This window comes from Sorex fumeus, unplaced genomic scaffold (assembly GCF_029834395.1).
Source record: "Sorex fumeus unplaced genomic scaffold, SorFum_2.1 ptg000045l, whole genome shotgun sequence".
NCBI classification, from domain to species: Eukaryota; Metazoa; Chordata; class Mammalia; order Eulipotyphla; family Soricidae; genus Sorex; species Sorex fumeus.
In genome coordinates, this window is record NW_026606102.1 from 17,716,335 (window position 1) to 17,740,872 (window position 24,538).

The 24,538-nt window shown below is 37.5% G+C and overlaps 1 protein-coding gene across 1 annotated transcript in view; it reads left to right on the forward strand.

The window, feature by feature from the left end:
* The window catches only part of AGBL4 (AGBL carboxypeptidase 4), a 1,380,022-nt gene that overhangs the window by 736,025 nt on the left and 619,459 nt on the right, over window positions 1-24,538 (forward strand). The gene's annotated exons all lie outside the window — the stretch shown is intronic.

Here is a 24,538-nt window from a genome sequence, read left to right on the forward strand (position 1 = left end):
ATGAGGAGTTACTGTTCCATATGAAATTCAGGAGTATTTTTTCTATTTTTTTTGAAAAGTGTCATGAGTATCCTTATAGGAACTGCACTGAATCTGTACAATGCTTTGGGGTGTATTGCTACTTTGACAATGTTACTCCTTCTTATCCATAAGTAGGGGATACATCTCTTGCCTAACTGCTATGTCAAGAACTTCCAAAATTATATTGAATAGAAATAGCAAGAGTGGGAAACCTAATCTTGTTCCTGATCTTAGAGGGAAGACTCATAGTTACTTCTCATTGAGAATAATGTTTGTTGTACAAGGATGCCCATTCTCTCCACTTCTGTTAAATATAATACTGGAAGTACTTGCAATAGCGGTTAGACAAGAACAAGTAATTAAGGGCATTCAGGTAGGAAAGGAAGAAATCAAGCTCTCACTATTTGCAGATGATATGATACTATATTTAGAGATCCCTACAGCCTCCACCAAGAAACTCCTAGAAACAATAGACTTGTATAGTAAATTTTCAGTCTATAAAATCAATACCCAAAAGTCCATGGCTTTCCTATATGCAAACAGTGAGAGAGAAGAAAGCGACATGAAAAAAAATCCCGTTCACAATTGTGCCCCAGAAAATCAAGTACCTAAGAATCAGCTTAACTAAGGAAGTAAAGGACCTATACAAAGAAAACTACAAAATGCTACTTCAGGAAATAAAAGAGGACATGAGAAAAAGGAAAGATATCCCCTGCTCATGGGTCAGGAGAATTAACATTGTCAAGTACAAATTCAATGCGATCGCCTTAAGGATACCCATGACATTCTTCAGAGAAATGGAACAAAAACTTCTGAAATTCATATAGAAAAACAAGCCCCCACTAATAGCTAAAGCAATTCTTGGGAAAAAGGAAATGGGAGGAATCAACCTCCCTAACTTGAAACTCTACTACAAAGCAGTAATAATTGAAACAACATGGCTCTGGAACAAAGGCAGAGTTACAGACCAATAGAACAGGGTTGAATATACTGACATCTCGCCCCAAACATATGATCATCTAATCTTTGATAAAGGAGCAAAAAATGTGAAGTGGAGTAAGGAAAGCCTCTTTAACAAATTGTGCTGGCAAAACTGGACGGCTACATGCAAAAAAATGGGCTCAGATGTCTGCCTAACACATGAACAAAAGTAAAATCAAAATGGATTAAAGACCTCAACATCAGACCGGAATCTATAAGTTGCATTAGAGACAAAGTTGGCAAAACCCTCCATGACATTGAAGCTAATGGTATCTTCAAAGATGTCACACCACTGGCCGAGCAAGTGAAAACAGAGATAGATAAATGGGACTTTCTTAAACTAAGAAACTTCTGCACCTCATAAGAAACAGTAACCAAAATACAAAGACTGTCTACAGAATGGGAATGGATATTCACCGAATACACATCTGACAAAGGGTTGATATCAAGGATATATAAAGTACTGGTTGAAATCCACAAGAAGAAAACATCCAGCCGCATAAAAAATGGGGCAACGAAATGAACAGAAACTTTCTCAAAGAAGAAATCCGAATGACTAAAAGGCACATGAGAAAATGCTCTACATCATTAATCATCAGGGAGATGCAGATCAAAACAACAATGAGATATCATTTCACACCACAGAGACTGGCCCACATCCAAAAGAACAAAAGCAACCAGTGCTGGTGCGAATGTGGCGAGAAATGGACCCTCCTTCACTGCTGGTGGGAATGCCGACTGGTTCAACCCTCTTGGAAAATTAGAATAGTATGGACGATTCTCAAAAAACTAGAAATTGAGCTCCCATTTGATCCAGCAATACCACTCCTATGAATATATCCCAGAGAGGCAAAAAAGTAGTCGAAGTGACATCTGCACTTGTTTGCTGCACTTGCAGCACTCTTTACAATAGCCAGAATCTGGAAAAAACCTCACTGTCCAAGAACAGATGGCTGGTTAAAGAAACTTTGGTACATCTACAAAATGGAGTACTATGTAGCTGTTAGAAAAGATGAAGTCATGAAATTTACATACACGTGGTACTACATGGAAAGTATCATGCTACGTGAAATGAGTCAAAAAGAGAGGGACAAACATAAAAAGATTGCATTTATCTGGGGAACATAAAGTAACAAAATAGGAGATTAATACCCAAGAATAGCTGACATAAGTACCAGGGGGATTACTCCATAGCTTAGAGGCCAGCCGGGCATGCTAGGGGAAAAGGCAGATACAGAAGGGAGCACCAAATATAGGGTGTTTGGAGGGTCCTCCAAGGATGGGAGATGCATGTTGAAAGTAGCCTATAAACCAAACATGATTGCCACTCAATGCCTCTTTTGCAGACCACAACACCCAAAAGGAGAGAGAGAAGAAAAGGGAATGCCCTGCCTCATAGGCAGGGTGGGATGGGTGGGATGGGGGTAGGAGGGATACTGGGATCCATGGTGATGGAAAATGGGCACTGGTGGAGGGATGGGTATTTGATCATTGTATAATCGAAACCCAAGCACAAAAATTTGTAAGTCTACAACTGTACCTCATGGTGTTTCACTAATAAAAAATTTTTTAAAATGTTTGTTGTGGGCTTGTTGTAGATGCCTTTGGCTAATACTGAGGAAAGTTTCTTCAACTTCCATTTTATTGAGAGTTTTTATCTTAAATGAGAGCAGGATCTTGTTAAATGCTTTCTCTGAATCTATCGATATGATTCATATGGTTTTTTATCCTTTCTTTTTTTGATATGTTGTATTATGCTGTTTGACTTGAGCATGTTAAACCATCTTTGTATGCCTAGCATGAATCATATTTGGTCATGGTTTATGATCTTTTTGATGAGTCACAGCTTTTATCTATTAAGTTTACTGGCATGTCACTACATTTTGTTGCAAAAATAATTGTAATAAAAGCATTAAAGAATATTAATAAAAGAGCATAATAACTGATATAATAATGAGACATACTTAAATATTGGGCTGGAGCGATAGCACAGCGGTAGGGCATTTGCCTTACAAGCAGTCAACATGGCTGACCCGAGTTCGATTCCTCCACCCCTCTCGGAGAGCCCGGCAAGCTACCAAGAGTATCTCGCCCGCATGGCAGAGCCTGGCAAGCTACCTGTGATGTACTCGATATGCCAAACACAGTAACAACAAGTCTCATGATGGAGATGTTACTTGGCCCGCTCGAGCAAATCGATGAACAACAGGAGGACCGTGATTTAAATATTACAAGATATAGGAAAACATAACATAGAAATGCAAATAGAAACAAACTTACTACTGGGAAAATGATATTGGTAAAAGTGCTCAATGCAGAGTTGCCACTGACCATCAATTTGAGGGAAAAAAAAACCCTATTTGCAAAGTGATGTACAAGATATTCCTATGTGTGTTTATATCCTAATCCACTCTTCTACTCCTCTTCTGTGTTTTTCCCATCTTTACATTTATTCTGTTTCCTATAAACTAAAAAATATATATCTGTCACTGTTGCAATTGAAACTTATGATTTTACAATTTTATAATATGTACCCAAGCAGCCTATTTATCAAAAACACAGTATTCCCTTAAAGATCTTCACTTACAATGACATTATTGGAAAGTTACCATAGTATGTCATACACTATAGGAAGGTTTGACAACAAAGTCCTGGAGGAAATTTTCCAAACATAACTTGGGATGACCTCAGCAGTAAAATTCACAGAATTTTGAATAAAGTACTAAGTACTAAAGTGAATATTACTCAGTATTAACAAATCAGGCTTTGTCTAGACATTTGCAGTTTCAAATTTCTCAGAGAGGGACTTTGATTGTCTTGACCTGTCATGGTTCTATGAACTATGCCTAGAGGTAGGACAACTTTGAAAAGACAAGGTCATTTACTCTCTCCTGGATATTGCAGATATTTCTAGGGAATGCAAGTTCAATCTGGATTCAGTAACTACCTCAAATAGTCAGATTGCTTCTTTTATGTGTAAACTTTATCCTAGAACTCTTGATTCCTTCAATAGATATTAATTAGTAACATACACAAAATTAGTGCCCGAATAATGAGCATATAGAGAACTAGAAGTACATTTTGTAGTAACTACCAGTATTTATAGTGATTGGTGTGAGAAAAAACACCTGTAGGGTTGTGTGAATGATTGAAACATAAACATGGGTGAAGAGAAAACCTTTTGAGTAAAGGGATTTACTATAGGAGAGAACTGGCAACAAACACTCATTCTCCATTGATAAGCAAATCTCAGAAATGTAGTATTATTCTCTATTCTTTCACACTTGCTTTGAGAGCAGCACTTCAACATTAGGTGCCTTCACCAAAGTAAAAAATATTCTGAAACCATTAGTGTTAGTCAAACTCAACCCCAGCCACCATCAAAAGGTTGTAAGAGATGTTTTCAAATTATATTTATCTCTTTAAAGATGTATTTACCCTTCTATTTAGCCTTCTATTTGCCTATCTATTTACACTTCTTTCCATTTAAAACATTTGTATATTCATTTGTCTTTTTACAAATAAGAGATAGCCAGTAATTCTAGTTTTGCTCTTGGATATCTTCCAGTGAAGACTAGACAACATGAAAAAGAAGGTAGCAGCAATAAAATTATCATCGTCAGAAAATTGAACGTCTGTGTGTCAAGCATTATTCTGAGTTTTCCATATATTTACCTATTTACACACTGAATCCTTACGGATTTTTTACTTGGGACTCCAATGCAGTAGGTTTCTTTGGTTACCTCACTTTACATGAGGAGACTAAAGTTCAGAGATTGCAGGACTTTTTCATGTCACAAAGCCACTGGGCAGTAGAACATCTATGTAGATAAAGAAGCACTTATCTTTGTACTCTTTATCCATGATGTGTTAAGATACTTCCATATTTTCCACTAAAGTATGGTGAAAATATGGTGGTATTAGGAGCAGAAGATCAAAATATTCGACTTCTAGTCCTAACTCTCCATCAGCCATGGAGATACTACACAACTAACTTTCCCAACCTGCCATTTGTGGGGCATAGACAGAGTTCTTAGAATCCTTTTAGTGCTAAAGTTCTGTTATCTTACAAACTCTTGGAAGTCTCTTATGTAAGCCTTGTGCTCTGTGAATTCTTGCTATTCCATAATACTGTGTTTTGAGAGGTTCTTGAAGCTTATTCTTGGGAGCATAATTTCACATTTATTTTCATTGTTCTCTGATTATCCAGAGAAGGTTTACAGAGCATACCCTTGTCTTGCTACCTAATATTTGTTTACATCAAATCATTCACAACATTCTAGATAACTATATCCTTAATGTTAGTGCCTAAAATAAAAAATAAAATGCATATATAATGTCTGCTCTGGGTCTACTAAAATTTATTCCACTTAAAATACAAATCTGCATCAGCAAAATTTTTAATACTGGTTTGGGGCACAGGTCTAGTCTGGAGATTGAAATTCAAATTGCTGGCAGACAGCCCATTTTCCATATAAGAAATGTGATATGCTCCTCCAGCTCCAGAGGGATTATTGTATGGGAGGAAAGAAGAATTGGTAAACATAGCAATCTGTGATGCCTTTCATTATGCAGTTGGTAAGAAAAACAATCTCAGCTATATTTAGAGGCGAATATTCGGTCATTTTAAAAGTGCATAAACTGCTCTCATCCCTGTTCAGGTTTTTGAAGCCCATTCAGGTCTAGAATGACCTCCTATAAGAAAGGTTTGAAAATACTGAGATTTATTCATGTAGCTTAAACATTTTGGGTGAGGCACCAGAAGTGCAACAAAAACAAAAGAGCTCTTTAGACATTTAGACATTTTTAGGTGGAGACAAAAGTCAAAAAGGTCAATATCATAATAAAATAAAGGACAAATAAGAACAAATAACTTAGTAAAAAAAATTACATGTTTCTGCTTCTCTGCTTTCCACCTTTATGAAGTAAAATAATTACTTCTGCTAAATTTTATACATGGTGCTCTTTATTCCTTTTATGAGATGAATGATAGTTTTATTTTAAGGTGAGCCAGTCAAATGCGGAGTTCAAATACATTAACATGTATTGAAATATAACTTTAAGTGCCATAATATTGGAACATTATGATATATAAACACAAACACAGAGAAATAGTGTTGATTCCAGAAGAATTTGGTATAGAATAGACTAGGTAAAGAACCTTCTTCTATAGAAAGAGAGGATTGGGATTGGGAGTGAAGGTAACAAAAATTTTTCACTTGAAAGGAATATCAGGATCTCACCATTCTACAAAGAACTGATCATCGATGTTAAGAGAGGGGTTCAGCAGGGTGATACTATTTCACTGAAACTCTCCAGTGCCACCCTCGAGAACGTCATGCAATGACTGGAATGGGAAGGAATGAGAGTGAAGATAGATGGTCAGCAACTACGCCACGTCCGCTTTGCTGATGACATCGTTCTAATAACACCAAACATCAGCCAAGCAGCACAAATGCTGACCGACTTTGACCATGAGTGTGGAAAGGTTGGATTACAGCTGAATCTCATAAAGGCAATGTTCATGAGAAACAGTCTTGTTCCTGATGTTCCATTCGCTCTCAACAGAACGACCATATCTGAATGCAACAGTTATGTGTACCTAGGTCGAGAAGTTAACATGAAGAATGACCTGGCACCAGAGTTGCACAGGAAGAAGAGAGAGGCTTGGAACACCTTCAAGAGTGTCGAAGAAATAACTAAGAGGACGAAGAACCTCCAGCTCCAAGCACATCTCTTCGATTCCACTATTTTTCCTGCATTAACATATGCCTCAGTGACCTGAGCTCTATGAAAACAGGATGAGAACGCTACTCATGTCTCTCAAAGAGGAATCGAAAAAGCTATGCTTGGAGTATCACACGTCACTCAAATGAGAGGAAGAATCTGTAATTCTGACCTCCGTCATCGTTCGAGAATCAGGGACGCTGTCTCATTTGCCAAGGCATTGAAAAATCAGATGGGCTGGACACATAATGAGATTTGGAGATGACTGCTGAATTAGAGCCATTACCGACTGGATTCCACAGGATGTCAAAAGATCGTGTGGCTGCCCACCTACCAGATGGTCAGACTTCTTCGTAAAGACCCTGAACAATTGGTTTGAGGCTCTTCATGTTCCTAGAACAAGCAGATTCCATTGGGCTACGCTAGCACGCAACAGGGATTAATGGGGATGTTACTGGCGCCCGCTCAAGCAAACCGATGAGTAACAGAATATCAAGTGATCAAGTGAAAGGAATATTTAGAACTTTGTTGTATTAGGTTACATTTTTTTCTGCATCATAGGCTGCTTCTTCCTCACCTGCACAATTTGACCAAGAAACTTCTGAAACTTAGAGATTTTGTGGCCATCCTTTTGTTTTTTCATATAAGGACACAAATCCCATAATAAAAAAATCCATTCTTGTGGTTTAATTTCCTTCTCAAAGTCTAACTTTCATATATCATCACATGAAATTTAGGATTTAAGCAAAAGTATTTTAAAGGGAACACACTCATTTATTGTGTGGCAATCTGCTGCTAAGGCTTGTTAGTTATTCTTTATATGGTCTCCAACCACCCTTCTCTCTGTGTTTATTGAGGTCTGAAAGTTCTTTCTGGAGGACAGTCTCATATTGCCTCTCAGTAGACCTAATTCAGGTCGTCTCCACTTGCCATGAGAACCTCTTACTAACAGACTTCCAGCCATATTTTTAATTAATTAAAATAAATAATTATCTCATGGAGCAATAAGGGAATTTCTTTTTTCCTTTTTTCTAGAGGAATTTCTGCCAAGAGACAGATAATTACGAGATTGGTTTCTGTGTGTCTGGTGCTATGGCCCTGCCGGAGAGCTGCTCATGAGGGGCAACTTGTGACCTCGGTAGGGCGTGAAAGACGAGCCAGTACCACCCCCATAATATGGGAATTTCTATATTTTATTTAATCCTCCCAGGAAGCACATTATTATAATAGTAACCTAGGGTATCACTGTATCACTATTCTCCCATTGTTCATCAATTTGCTCCAGCAGAAACCAGTAACGTCTCCATTGTGAGACTTGTTACTGTTCTGGCATATTGAATACTTCATGGGGAGCTTGCCAGGCTTTGTCTTGCAGGCGTAATACTCTCAGTAGCTTGCCGGGCTCTCCGAGAGGGGTGGAGGAATCGAACCCGGGTCGGCTGTGTGCAAGGCAAGCGCCCTACCTGCTGTGCTATCGCTTCAGCCCTAGGGTATTCATGTTTTATAATTCTAAATTGAAAACACTTTTTGAATCATTTCTTACTTTTCTAGATTTTTTTAAAACATTACATCTCAACTAATTCACACAACTACTAAATTTTCTTTTCTTAAATGATTTGTAATTTGAATCCAGTATCTCTGACTTCCAAATGTTTGCTTTATCCAGTATCCTATATAGGGTGGTCTTATTTGGAATCATATGCTAATATCATTAGACTCACATACTGGTACCTTTTTAGACTAAATTGTTATTTAGACACCAGTTTATCCTTTATTTGAAAAATTATAAAACATATCCATAAGTGAGTGATTTGCCTAAGATGATATAGGACCTATATCTGAGTCTAGTTTTTCTATCCTGGGGCCGAGGTACATTCAGTTTTCTCTCCTCCTAAACAGCAATTTGGATTTACTTACTACCACTCCCTAGAATGGTCTAAGTCTCATAATTTTTATCTTTATCGAGGTAAAATAGAACATCCTAACTTACAACTATTGGAATGAGATGAGATAAATGATATAAAAAGACTATTAGTGAGAATAGTTTTTCTGTTTTCTAATTTCTTAGTTTTATTTGCTGGATCTCTTTGCTTCAGGCATTGAAACTAAGTCTGCTATCATTCAGGCTGGCCTCATCCTATGAGCACTGTCTGACACCCTGGACTGGACCAGTGACACTTTGACTTTAGGATTCCTGAACTTGTGTGCAACATCCAAACATCTGAGCTACCTCACCTGACTTCAACCCTGAGGATGTTATACCTCTTGACCTATTGCCATTATAAACCTTGTTACTATGAGATCTTGGGTAATACTATGATGTACTGTGAAGATTTCCCTTTAATGAAGACTTATTACACTAGTTTCTGGGAGTGCTCCCAACAGACAGCATTCAAATGTAAGCTCCTTTAGAAAATTGCTTCAGCAAGAGAGAACTCAGTTCAAATCATGGACCTTACTGGAGACTCCAAATCCAGTAACTAATTATGGAGACTCAACTAACTCAGGACAAATGAAAGGCTATTCTAGAATATGAGCTCCCTAAGAGAGTAGTGTGAATGCTCTTGAACTTGATTCACAGATCACTTTTCCACCTGTCTACTTCTATATATTTCTTTTCACAAATGTTGATCATAGGGGCACTCCTTAAACACTGAAGATACTAGTCTCCATTTTCCATCATGGATACATAAATAATGTCTCCTAAGTTCTGATCTTGTCCAAATGACCCTTGTCTATATATGCCCAATACTCTAAAATAACTGTGTGTATATATGTGAAATATAGACATAGAAATATAAAGATAAACAGGGAAATAGCCCTGTTTCTCTGCTGTTTAAATAAAAATCTGAAACTACAGAGAGCGTTCTAGAAATTTTCTGTTGCTGGATTGTTTTAATGAAGTCAACAAGAAGTTGGACTTCAGTATCTCTCAAACAAACCTCTTCATTTCCTCCCAGTGACTTATTCTGACAGATCCTGAATACTAGGAAGACAAGGTTAAAATGAACTAATTTCTCCTCAAAATTTCATAACGTACGGCCTGGCAAGCTCCCCGTGATGTATTCAACATGCCAAACACAGTAACAACAAGTCTCACAATGGAGATGTTACTGGGCCCGCTCGAGCAAATCGATGAATAATGGGAGGACCGTGACCGTGACCGTGAAGGTTGATAGGCAGCTATTTTAAAATTATCCTAATGAGTTATAAGTGCTATAAAAGAGAAAACATACTACCCTATGGAGTTTGAATGATGATATTTTTTTCCTGACAGAATTATCCTAACGATTAAATAAAGCCACATGACCCAAAGTCTGGCCAATGAAGATGGTTATGGAATCAATTTATTTTATGTTGCAGGTTAGAAGATTGAGATCCTGAGACTGACTTGTTTAAATTCTCATATTTAAACAAACATTTGTTTAAATGTGAGTCAGGGACTCAATCTCAATTCTCCAGTTTCTTCACCTCATAATTTTTTGTCCTAGGCAATTTGCCTTGAAATAATGAAACGTGTGTGTGTGTGTGTGTGTGTGTGTGTGTGTGTGTGTGTAATGTATGCTAGAATTGTTTTTCTATTTAAACTTTTAGGAAGTAATATGTCTCCATTATAAAATTGTGTACCTATTTTCAGGCTGTGCTTTGTAGCTTCCTTTGTTCTTAGCTGAAATGAGCCTAGCAACTGGGCAGTATTTCTATTTCTACATCCCATTTCCCCTTCAAGCTTAGTGAGATGGCAGAGAAGCATCAGACCACAGCAGTGACATTTATATGAAAAGAATTCATTGTGTCCTTTGTAAGGAATACCACGGAGCTCTAAGCCACATTGCTTTCTCATTTGCCCTCCTCTGGGAGGCTCTGGCAAGAGCTTAGCCCGCCGGAGGGAGCTGCCTGAGTCCTTATGCCGGAAATTATATTCCATAATTAAAATCAATAGCAAAACAGGCACACAGCATAAAGGTCATAGAACACAACAGAAAACCATAGGGTAGCATATTGCCAGGTATCAAAATAGATTTTTGAACTTTTCTTTTAATCCGAAAATGCCTGAAGCCATCCATGGGAGAAAGGCAGTGAGACCTAGGCCCCAGTTCCTTGCTTAAGCTCTTCAAGGCTCAGCTTCTCCAGTCCAGCAGGGTTCTTTGAATGTCTCTGACCACCCTATGTTATTAATCCAGTACCAAGTTGGTGTAACTTTTAGCCCTGTAGAGCTGTTCACAGGTGAGTCCTGAAACCTTTACATTGTTCTCTCCAGTGTCTCATTCCTTACTGATTTCTGGAATCCCTGCCCCCTTACCTATTGTTGTGCCTAAGACATACTTTTGCTCTTTAGATATTGCTTTTTTAGCAAATGATTATGGGCTGGAGCAATAGCACAGTGGTAGGGTGTTTGCCTTGCATGTGGCCAGCCCAGCCAACCCGAGTTTGATTCCTTCACCCCTCTCAGAGAGCCCGGCAAGCTGTCAAGAGTATCTCGCTCGCATGGCAAAGCCTGGCAAGCTCCCCATGACGTATTAGATACGCTAAACACAGTAACAACAAGTCTCATGATAGATGTTACTGGGCCCACTCAAGCAAATCAATGCACAATGGGAGGACAGTGCTACAGTGCTATTGTTTTGCTAGCATTTTCATTCCTTAGAGTGTATAAAGGGGCACATCTAAGTCTGCTCCAACTTGATCAAAATCTCATAATCTTTAGGATCTTGTCTTCCTTGTCCAGTTTGTCCAGATAACAAGGATTTAAATGTAACTTGACCTCTTACACTCTGTGTGTATCCCTGGGAGAAATCTTTCCTTTAGATGAAACACCTATATGCTAATGTTCTGTATGAGTCAGATACTGAACACAGTTTAGTCACATATTATGTTTAATTTTTACTGGTTATAATGATTTGAATAGCCAGACAGTGTGTAGATGATTTTAGAGTAGAGTGAGTTGTCATACTATAAGTCAGTGACACAATCAGAACTAAAATCTATATAACCTGCCTCATAGACATCCTTCCTGGACAACAAAGCTGCCTCTCTCTTAATGAAACAACCAAATAACTCCATTATGATTCAAAATGTGCTGAAATTTTAGACATGATAAAATAATATGTCCATAGAGTCTGGAAGTTTATAATTAAAAATGCATCTAGATAATAGGAATTGAAACTTTTTGGTAAACCAAAAAGCAGCAGATCCTGTAAAATAATTATTTAGAGCTAAAAGCTGTATAGTTTTCTAGCTTTGAACCCTAGTTCAAAATGCATTGGTCTTGCAACCTTCCTGAGTGAACTCCAGAGAGTTTGACATAGAGGGTTTGAATCAGAAATTTCATCTGCTTTGTATCCTTTTTATTGAAGTATAATACATAAACATAAAATGTTCATACCTTAAGCATTTGATGACCGTTTATAGTTAAACCTAAGTAACTAGCACTCAGACACAGAATCAGAACACCACCAGCATCTCAATGCCCTTCCTGTACACTTCTCCCCAAAGGATAACTACTATCCTATCTTATCTTATAATTACTGTCCTACTTATCCACTGAATTGTTGATGGCATTTGGATATATCAAGTTTTATATATTACAACTAATACTATAAGAATATCATTGTCTGTGGATATGGTCGATTGTGCTGAATTCTTTTTGGAAACCAGCTTGCTCGCATGGTTGTCCTTCATCTAGTGTTCTGCCAATCCTATTCAGGATGACTTGAGTGAACAGCTTGTAGAGGACAGACCACAGGCAGATCAGGTGATAGTTGCCAATGTCATGGATGTCTCCCTTTTTATACAGTTGTACAGTCCTGCTGGTTTTCTATTGGGACAGAACCTTGCATTCAGACAGGTAGCATGTGAAAAGCCGAGCCAGTGTATTGATGAGTACTGAGGCAGATTCTTCAGGTGTTCAGGTCTGACCCTGGGCCAAGGCCTGGGTCTGGGCCAGGGGCTGTTCGCTTCTTTACTGACGAAATGGTGTGTAGGAATTTGGAAGGGAGAATGTTGGGAATGACATATCCATCTTGCAGATTTTGGTATGTGGGCAGGTGGACATGGCTATCATAGAGATCTGAGTAGAAGTCATGGATAATCTTCTCCATTGCCCTTCTGTTAGAAGTGATAGATCCAGCAGGACATCCACGGGCAGTCATCTTGGTCTTGTAGTTGGTGAAGGACAGGTGGGAGTTGTGAATGCTTTTCCCAGTTTCTGTCGCATCTGCCAGCACTGCTGCTCTTCTCTCTTTGAGTTCTTCCTTTATCACTTCTCTATACTGCTTTGGAGCTCAGAAATTTGCTTTCGGTTGCCTGAGGCTTGCACCAAGCCACATTGGCGAATGAGCTTGAGAGGAAGGGAAAGGGGAAAGGGGAAAGGGGAAAGGGGAAAGGGGAAAGGGGAAGGGAAGGGAAGGGAAGGGAAGGGAAGGGAAGGGAAGGGAAGGGAAGGGAAGGGAAGGGAAGGGAAGGGAAGGGAAGGGAAGGGAAGGGAAGGAGGAGGAGAGGGGAAGGGAAGGGAAGGGAAGGGAAGGGAAGGGAAGGGAAGGGAAGGGAAGGGAAGGGAAGGGAAGGGAAGGGAAGGGAAGGGAAGGGAAGGGAAGGGAAGGAGGAGGAGAGGAGAGGGGAAGGGAAGGGAAGGGAAGGGAAGGGAAGGGAAGGGAAGGGAAGGGAAGGGGAGGGAAGGGGAAGGAAAGGAGAGGAGGGGAGGGGAGGGGAGGGGAGGGGAGGGGAGGGGAGGGGAGGGGAGAGGAGAGGAGAGGAGAGGAGAGGAGAGGAGAGGAGAGGAGAGGAGAGGAGAGGAGAGGAGAGGAGAGGAGAGGAAGGTTATTAAAGACAGCCAAATCTAAGACAAACTGAATGTTTTAATAAAAATATGAATCTATTATTGACAAAAAGTGCAAAGTGAATCCAAAAAAAATTAGCCCAACAAAACTGACCTGTACAGGTTTCCTAAGTCTTTTTATCCATTTCCTAAGTTTTATCCCTCCCAGAATCACCCTTTTTCTGACTCTTAAGGTTTTGATTATTTTGGTGTACAATTTAGTTAGGTGAGAATAATTAAGAATTTGAAATCAAAGAGACAAAATGATGTCCTCAAATCCAACCACTTATATAGTTGGATCAAACAAATCAGTGATTTAGAAATCTAATCTGATATTCTTTAAATATTAGCTCAAAGATTTACTTTAGAGGAGTTTGTTGTGGTGAAGAAAGTAAAAGGAAGACCCTGGTTGCAGCTCTTAGCTTCTGCGCTATTACATAATTTCAGCATTGGTCCCAATTTGCAGTCCCTCTCAACAAAATGAAAGCCTGAGGCAAGAAACTTTTCCCAGCCAGTTTGTTAAGTCTTTGAAGACCAGGAATGAAATTTTTTCACTCCTACATGACAAGACATTATTAAGGAATCACTTCCAATAACAGAGAGTGAATCACAAATACTTTTTGTTTTTCTTTTCGGGTCACACCCGGCGATGCGCATAGGTTATTCCTGGCTCATGCACTCAAGAATTACTCCTAGTGGGGACCATATGGGATGCTGGGAATCCAACCCGGGTCAGCCGCGTGCAAGCAAACGCTCTACCAGCTGTGTTATCACTCCAGCCCCAGAATCACACATACTTTTGGTTATGTTTTACATATCTTAGAGGTTAGCATCATTGTAAGCTACCCTGTAGTTCTATACCTAATCAAAAAATGGTTTGACTTTGATATTCTCCTTTACTCTGTAAAGTTAGAGTGTAATGATAATACCCACTATTACTCAAAATCCAACATTCTATATTGCCAACTTTTCTATGAACTCTACCATGTATATTGATTCAATGGAAAAGGTCATCATCCTTCAATGACTTAAGTTTCAGGTTTCCTACATATAGCACCTCTGAACATGCCTTAGGTTTTACAGTACATTAAATTTGGGTAATGATTTTTCTTTCATTAGAGTCATTAAAGAAAGGAAAAAACACAGCGGGTAGGGCGTTCGCCTTACAAGCGGCCAACATGGCCGACCCGAGTTCGATTCCTCCGCCCCTCTCGGAGAGCCCGGCAAGCTACCGAGAGTATTCAATATGCCAGACACAGTAACAACAAAGTCTCCAATGGAGACGTTACTGGGCCTGCTCGAGCAAATCGACGATCAACGGGAGGGCCTTTACCTTTTACCTTTATCTTTCCAAAACGCCAACAAATAAATTTGAGGATGAGGATTTTTAGCTTGGCATTTGTCTTTGTCCATGGAGTCAAGAATGATGGGACAGAACCTAGAGAGGATAAAGGAAACAACACCTTGTTTCACACACATTTTAGGTCATAAACGTGAGATGAAGGCAGAGCATAAAGGAGGCAAACTTATCTCAAAGGAAGTCCTGTTCAAGAACAAAATTAGCAGACAATTACTCCAATTTCCTGTCAATCTTTTAGGTACCTATCACTGTTATAAAATCATCATGAATTTTATTTATTTATCATAATCCTAAAATAACTTGAGGTTGATATTATTTTTCCCATATGGTAGACAAATAAATAGGCTCAGAAAGAAATAGACTCAGAGACTATAACATACTTTGTAAAAAAAATGACTATTAAGCTGTAGACGTGCATTTTACTCCAAAATCCCCTAACTCAAAGAGCTATTTACTTCTCATGTGGCATGATCTTTCTATTACTATGGGATTAATAATTCCAGATTTAAATGATTTAAAGTTATTGAATGTGTCCTGAAAGTTTCCAAAGAATGCTCGTTTTGTATTTTTTAAAAAGAGTTGTTTGTTTTACACTCACTTGAGTATGGATAGTAGGCAGTTAACGAATGAATTAAATAATTGATTAAACCCATTTTTCTATTAACATTGTAACAGCACTGCCATTTATATGAAAATATGAATGTCTCAGAGAAGTTTTCTTTGACATTATAATGACTATATTAAAATTTCAGCTATAATAATGAAATTTAATTGTTTTAGAGAAACAAAAAAAGGCTATATATAAATGCTCTGAGAACTATGGGATGTATTTGAAGCACCAAAGAGGAATTTTTATAGAAGTTGATATAAAAAGGCACATAATTTTCATTAAATTAGGCTATAATTGCAAAATAATCATTTAAAGAGAATCTTTTGTTTCAGTCATTATAGTGAACAAACAAAAGTTTGCAGGTTAAAACAATGTGGGAATTTAGACAAAGGAGTATAATATAAATTCAGTTTTATTTGAAGCTTCTCTAAGTGGACATGCAAGGTAATATTCCATTTGTCTCTTCTGGTCCTTTCTTTACTCATTTTTACTCCCAATCTTCCACCCATACTGATGTTTATGAATTACATCAATAGACACCTCTAGCCTCTGATTTCTATCATGGTTCAGTCTATCTATTAGGAGTATCACCAAAATATCAGAGGTAGAGTTGGAGAAACAGTAACGTTATTTTGTTTGTTCATTCATTTGTTTTGGGGGGCCACATCTAGTGATGCTCAGGGGTTACTCCTCATCTGCACTAGAACTACTCCTGGCAGTGCTGGAGGGACCATTTGTGATGCACAGGATCTACCCTGGGTCAGCAAAAGGCCTACCCACTACTATTTGGCTCGAATGTGTTATTTATAGTTCCAGTTTCTTACTGGGGATCATTCTGACTGGCTATGTCTCTTGATTGAATTCACAGTTGCTATGAATGGTCTTAAAACTGCTCCTCGAATTCCAGAATTTGAGTAGAACACTTTCCATTGGAATTCTGATTACTAACCTCCAAGTGTTTTCATTTACTTAAATTTTATTCATATAACTTCCTTTGCTAAAAAGCTTCTATTGACTTCCTACTGAAAAATAGGTAAAGGCCCTCCCATTGATCGTCGATTTACTCGAGCGGGCCCAGTAACGTCTCCATTGGAGACTTTGTTGTTACTGTGTCTGGCATATCCAATACTCTCGGTAGCTTGCCGGGCTCTCCGAGAGGGGCGGAGGAATCGAACTCGGGTCAGCCATGTTGGCCGCTTGTAAGGCGAACACCCTACCCGCTGTGCTATCGCTCCAGCCCAATTTTCCAATTTTTCCAGTTATTTTCCAATAACTGAAAAATGAGATCCAAAATCCTTACCATGGCCTAAGGACTCTACCGAATATAACCCCTGGCTGTTTCTCAGATTTTCTTCTTATCACTTTCCCACTCAGCTTAGTTATGATGGTCTTGCTTCTTCTTATTTTCTTATTTCAATAACTCCTTAATTTTTTTCTGTCTTCCTTATTAAAAAATTCACTTCTCAGTAGCTGATATTATACTACACGTGTGTGTATGTGTGAGTGTTTATGTGTGTCTAATTCACTAAAATAAAATATTCATGATAGAAAATGCTTTGCTTTCTTTCTGCTTCATCCTTAGGATATAGAACAGTCTAACACACAGTAAATGATCAATCAGTTTACATTGACTCTATACTGTTTATGTTTCTCTAGGGCCCAGCAAAAGAACTATAACATAATTAATTCAAAATATTTATTGCATAAAACAGAGGTGGATACCAGATAAGTGGTGTAGGTCAGTTAGATATGTTTGGAGTCAGCTAGACAAGCCTAGTTACTGCTGTCTCATTAAAGTACAACTGAAATATAAAATTGTAATACTTTTACATATATACTATGGGAATTTTGTATGCAGTGTGAAAGGATTCCCACTATCATTTAATCAGCATATCTATCACCTCACTTATTTACTTTAACATAACACAGTATTGAGTACTGTCATAACATTATATATTGGATCCCTAAAATTTATCTTATTATTAAGTTTGTGTACTTTAATTACATCCATATTTCCCAACACCAAGTTCTGGCAATCACTTTTGTACCATTTTTATGCCTTAAACTATTTTTTAAGATTCTGCATATAAACAGTACCTTAAAGTATTTCCTCCGCCCCTCTCGGAGAGCCCGGCAAGCTACCGAGAGTATTTGATATGCCAGACAGAGTAACAACAAAGTCTCCAATGGAGACGTTACTGGGCCCGCTCGAGCAAATCGATGATCAACGGGAGGGCCTTTACTTTACTTACTTTTATTAGTTCACTTAGCAAAATTGCTTTTTAAAATCTCATTCTAGGGATAGTAGAGTCCAGGTGTGGATGGGTGAGTAAGCCAAGGAATAGGTTCCCTTCGAAATCCTGTTGATTGCAGAGTGTGCTCTACTAGAGATTTCTCCCAAAGTACTTGATTCCTTCTTTTAAAATGGTGGACTTGAGTTTTCAAAAGTTTTGCTTCCTATGAAGAAAGAAATACATTCTTCATTAATCTAGATGAGATTTTCAGTTTAGTTTCCAGAATTAACATTCTTGTCAAGTAGCACTCAGCTTGAGTTTAAGTATCTTCATGGTCTGAAAGCTCAGACACCTTTACCAAAATGTCACCTGAAGAACCCCAAGACATATATTCACCTTTGACAGATAACTTAGCTGTTTCTGTAGTACATGAAACAGAGGCATATGACCAGGAGAAATATAACCTGGTTACCTGCTCAGACTTTATGTTTTCGTGTCAGGATTAAGTTTCTCAACAGCTGTCTGACCTTGAGAAAATTACTTGACCTTTTTATTTCATTTTAAAAATATTTCATGCTAATTGTAATTAATGTAACATAATATCTTTTATATTATTATCAATGTTATGAATTCACGGCTTTCCCCTTCCTTCTTCATTTTAGTCATCTTCAGAAATGACTGAATTTGAAAGCAAAATGATTGTTTCTTTGCCTTTATCTAATATTTCACAAAATTCAAGGGAAACTATTTTACAACTAAACTTTTTCTGTTTTAGTTTAATTATATAGATTATGTCTTTATTTTATTTCATATCTTTAAGTCTTTTTGGGGGGAAGGGTTCTCCCAAGAAATGCTCAAGCACTGGAGCCACCCCCAATTGATTCTCAGCCAGCTGAGCCAAGTAGTTGAATTATTGAGTCCTGTGGAGCTGGGGACCAAAAGGACCACACCCATCAGTACTTTGAGATGTCCACTATGCTTGGGGGCCCATGTTATACAAGACATCAAACCAAGGTCCTGTGAAGCAGGGTATGTACGTCACCCCCTAAGTGGTCTCCATGATCCATAGTCTTCCTTTTTGTTTACAATTTGAAAGTCTTTAATTTGTGTAATTGGCCTGCTACATTGGTCAGAGATGCTGGGATACTGTGGCTAGATGTGGTATATGTTCTATATTAAGTTTGATCATAGACAGAAAGCACTGTCTTTCATCATTAAGTATGCTCATCACTTTCTAAAAATATATTTTATTTTTTATTAAGGCATCATGATTACAAAGTTGTTTATAATAGGGTTTCAGGCATAGAAGAGTCAAACATCAGTCTACCACTAGTGTCAACTTCCTTACATTAATATTCAGGTTCCTTACCAGCCACAGCCTGCCTTTTTTTCCTCCAAAACTATCAGCTAATGTTTTTATTTCTTTCTTTTATTTTTATTTATTATTTATTTTTACATTTTTATTAGTGAGGCACCATGACATACAGTTGTAGACTTACAAGTTTTTGTGCTTGGGTTTCAGTTATACAATGATCGAGTACCTATCCCTCTACCAGTGGCCATTCTCCACCACCAATGATACCAGTGTCCCTCCCACCCACCCCCATTCCCCCTATCCCACCCTGCCTCTGTGGCAGGGCATTCCCTTTTGTTCTCTCTCTCCTTTTGGGTGCTGAGGTTTGCAAAAGAGGCATTGAGTGACAGCCTGCCTTTTTAACAGGCACATTTTTAAGTTTGGTTGTAGTTTGGTTCTCACGCTTCTAGTATTGTTGGCTTTGGGGCTTATATATATACATAAGCCACACCTCTATACCTCTGATGTGCCAAGGCTTCTGGCCCCTGATCCTGTTACTTACTGCCTGACTCTTTTTACTTCCATTCTTGCTTCTCTTTTTACCCTATCTTTCATATATATATATATATATATATATATATATATATATATATATATATTTAGGGGCCAAGGGTAATCTAGGTAGGCCCTTGAATATATATCTTGCATTCATTGTATAAAGAATTCTTTCTTAAGAAACACATTGATTTGAAAAAGCAGTGCTTGGTCAAAATAACAAGTGGTTTTGAAATTATTGTGTAGTAAGAAGACATTATTCATATGCTTGGCTAATTTTTACCCTGTTTTTCAAATCTACTGGTAGGACTCAGAACAGTTTTAGTCTGAAGATGCATTTTGGGTTTAAAAGTAACTAAATTCAAGAGATTTTCATCTGAGGTATAACTTTGTGAATCAAATTAGTTTAAAAATAATAAATTATACATTAAAACTTCACAAAATATATGGAGTAATCTCAATGTACTTTTGATTATTTAAGTTAAACATTTGTTAGAGAATAGAGTATATAAATAGTGAAGTGATGGTGATGGTATTAAATGCTCAAAAATATTTAATCATTATAGTTTTTAAGACCCCCTAATGTGATAGGTGCTGGTTATACCAAAAAAAGATACTTTTCCCAAGTTGTTTCTATCTCAGAATGGCACATACACACACACACACACACACACACACTCACTCACACATACACAAACACACAAATACACATACAAGTTCAGAGAAATAATATAGTGTTATGTTAAAAATCTCTTTAGGACATTGGAAACTAATTTCAAAAATATGGAACACCCATGAGTATATTCACTCTAGCTTGAAGCCTCTTATCACTGATTCTGGTCAAAGAGATCACAACAGCTAGATTTAAAATATGATGCTGTTGACCAAGAAAAGAGAGGAGCTTTTCAATGACTCCAAAAGAAGAAAATTCTTATTTTTTTTATATCATTAGGATTGGCAACAATGAGAACCCAGAGCACTCTGGGAAGCTTTTAAATATTTAGTCTCTGCCAACCCACAGTTGAGATATTTGTGTATTTAGCTTGATAGAGAGATGAATTATATATGGATGTCTTTTCCTATCATTTGCTCTACGCGTGTTGACAAATGTCCCATCATTCTCTAGGAAGTACATGCCAGGGGAATTACTGCACCGTTCTGTAGAAAATTTACTTGTAAAGTTTTTAATCCCATATGCTGCTTTCTCTTCATAACAGCTGCCTTTTTATTTATTAAAACACAATAACTGAATAGAGAACTTCTTCAGACTCCCTTTTCTCAAAAAGACAATTAGAGATCAGGTTGAACACATTCCATAGAGAGTGTATGATTATTATAAATATCTTGTCTCTTTGAAACATAAAAGAGTCCTTGGTCACTAATATAGTAGCCAAATATTCTAATTAAAACTAATCAGAGTATTTGGCTACTATATGTATATATTAGATGCATACTAATTATGTGTTAAAATTAACATATAATCTAAATTATATATAATCTGTAAAATCTAATTTTTGCTTTTGAAGCCAGATAAACTTCAAATTCTAGTTCTTCTGATCAGTAAGTAGCACTGCACTGTAGCACTGTCCTCCCATTGTTCATCGATTTGCTCGAGCGGGCACCAGTAACGTCTCCATTGTGAGACTTGTCACTGTTTTGGGCATATTGAATACACCATGGGGAGCTTGTCAGTCTCTGCTGTATGGGCAGGATATTCTCGGTAGTTTGCCGGGCTCTCCAAGAGGGATGGAGAAATCGAACCCAGATCAGCCGTGTGCAAGGCAAACACTCTACCTGCTGTGCTATCGTTCCAGCCCTTCAGTAATGATATGAATTGAGATATTACTGAATTTATTTCTATTTCTTATATTTCCTTAAGGAAATTTTTTTAAATTTCATAAACTCTAAGAATTGTTCTTAATACTCTATCTTTCAGCTGGGGTAATAGTTTTTGTATCCCAAGTTTACTATGGAGGTTAAACAAGAAATTTGTTCACCGTGGGTCAAGCACACAGATGATACCTTCTAATTGATGTGTATTACTTCTATAATGACTTTTGCTACTAGTCCTCCTTGTCATTTCTCTATTGTGTTCATTGACTGTCCTGCATACCAATGCAAAACAAATATCACCATTGAATTTATCTACTCATTAGTTGTTTTTACAGGAATTCCTAGACAATATAGATGTAGACACAGAGCTTACATACCAAGAATTTTTACTATAGAGAGAAACAGAATTCTAGGTGGTAACACATGCTATTAATAAAATAAAATTTACTTGAGAGAGTACACTTAGGGGTCTAAATTAAATTAAGTTATTGGAGAAAAACTTCTTTTTGGATTGGCACCTGGGATGAGACTTGAAAAATAAGGAGTCGAAAGAAGAGAATGCAAGACAGAGCAAATGAAAAGCAGTGTCCAAATATCAACCACAGCACTCAGAATATCTTACCATAGTTAGGATGTTCGTATCTCTTGCCAAACTCTATCTTAGGGTTAAGAGATAGGATTATGTGCTGTACAACTTTAACTCTCCAGTGTTTAAAAAAAACTAACACAGAAGTGATGATTATATGTTTGAGTATTGCATTATCCACACAGAGATGCTTTGACTGCTTAAGGAATTGAGAAGTAACTAAATTTTGACACTGGAAATAGTCTGGTGGGCATACTAATCTCACAGGATATGCAGGTCCCTTTTCTACAGGCAGTATCTGTGGATGCTCCTTTGAGGGCTGGAGTAATAGTACAGTGGGTAAGGTGCTTGCCTTGCACTCAGCTGACACAGGGTTGATTCCCAGCATACCATATGATCCCCAGAGTTTGCCAGGTGTGATCCATGAACACAGAGCCAGTAGTACGCCCTGAGCATTGCTGGATGTGGCCCTATAAAAACAAAACTGAAAGAACATTTGATCAAGTGAGTCTTCTGCTCCCAGAGACTCTGGATTTGCTAAATTTTCTGAGCTCTGTTATAGTGAGAAGAGGTGCATTTTCTGACAAAAACTGAGACTGAAAGAGTAAAGTTGCCAGTCCACCTTTCTTTATCCCCCTACTGCCCCACATAAGAGTACACAATGCTGGGATCTATGTTCAGCAAGCTAGAAACCTTGGGATAGATTGGGGCTTATTTTTAAGATATAATATATTTTGTAAATCTTAGCCCTAAAGGACACAAAGTAATGTTTTATCACAAAAGGACAGAAGCATTGCTGAATGCATTTTTAAGTGCTATTTCTTTTGTCTCTGAGACTAATACATACATTTAAAAAATTCTACCACCTACACTTCACTCTTCTTGATCCTATCTCCTCTTGATCTCTCCCCTCCTTTGGCTTTTTTTCACAGGATACACTTTTGTTGCTTCTTTATTTTCTTTAGTTGTAACATATCAATTTGCAAACATTTTCACAGTGTTAGAGTCTCAGCTGACCACTTTAGGAAGAAAAGGCTGCTATTCCTAACCACTTTACTTCCCCGATTTCCTCTTTACACAGCTTTTGCCACACCCTTCTGATTTATTTATTTATTTATTTATTTATTTTTAATCTTTTTATTTTAATGAATCACCATGAGATACAGTTACAGACATACAAACTTGCATGATTACTCTTCGGTTATTCAATGTTCGAGTACCCATCCCTCCACCAGTGCCTATTCTCCATCACCAACGTTTTCTTCCAGTGTCCCTCCTGCCACACCCTTCTACCTCCCTCCCCGCCTCTGTGGCAGGCACATTCTGTCTTTCTCTTTCCTTTTGGGTGTTATGGTTTGTAGTACAGGTACTAAGCAGCTATCATGTACCCTTCGGATTTAATAACTCAAGATTCTCCCTATAACTCTGCCAGAAAGGGTCAAACTCTTTGTAGGAAGTTGTTTCATGAAGATACCTGATATTCAACAGTCTTTCCTAAAAAAAATTTTTTTCCATTTGTTGTAAGACTTCTGCAAAGTTTACTGTATAGACTTTTGTAATATTACCTGGATATTCTTCTTTCCTTTGTTCTATGAGAAGCAAAGTAAAGGATGCAGATGGTAACTCAGGAAATACTGCTCAGTGAATTTGTATGATACATTTGATTTATAATAGTCCTTTATCTAATGTCGAATCCCTAGACCTTTTCCTAAAATTTGGCTCAAAATCTTTTTCAGGCTCCTTCCCACATAAGACATGTGCTTCAGTTATATGACCCAGTTTGTTGAAAATGACTGGTGTACTTTCATCTCTGGACCTTTTCTGACACAATCCCACTGTCTAATAGAGCTTTTTTGAAATTAGTATAAAACCTAGTTTATCTCTTTGTCAAAATGCATTTTGAAGTCACCCTCTTGAAGAATCCTCCCTTGATCACTCTACCTCTATCCTGTGAATATGTGCATTATTTGTAGGGTAGGTAGTGTTCAGCCAAATATTAGGTTTTGAAATTGCTTTCCTCACAGTCTGTATTCTCTTAATTGATGCCTTTCCGGCATTTAAGATCAGAGATAGATTACCACAAATCCACTAACAAACTCTTGTTTGTTTAACCCAATAGTTGAATATCTGAGGTGTACCTTACATAGTGATATATTAGGCCATTATATTCTCTAAAATGGTTTTCTTTATGGCCATTGGTTAAAGTCTTGAAAATAACTTCTAAATTATATTATTATAATCAAATTCTTAGAATAATAAATAACCTTATGACTTTGGAATCCTACAAAGTCAGTTCTGTAAATCCCTTAATTTAAGGTTACAATATTTTTATTTAATCTCCTTTTGTTTAGTTAAGTAAATTTCTTTTCATGACAGATAGATAAGTTTCCAAAAATCATATATGTGATTTGTAATTTCTTTATCAAAATTATTGTCCAACAACATAATTATAATCATCTAGAAGAAAAATCTAATTTACACTGGTGACATTTTTATTGTCCTCTTTTACATTTGTTTTGTATA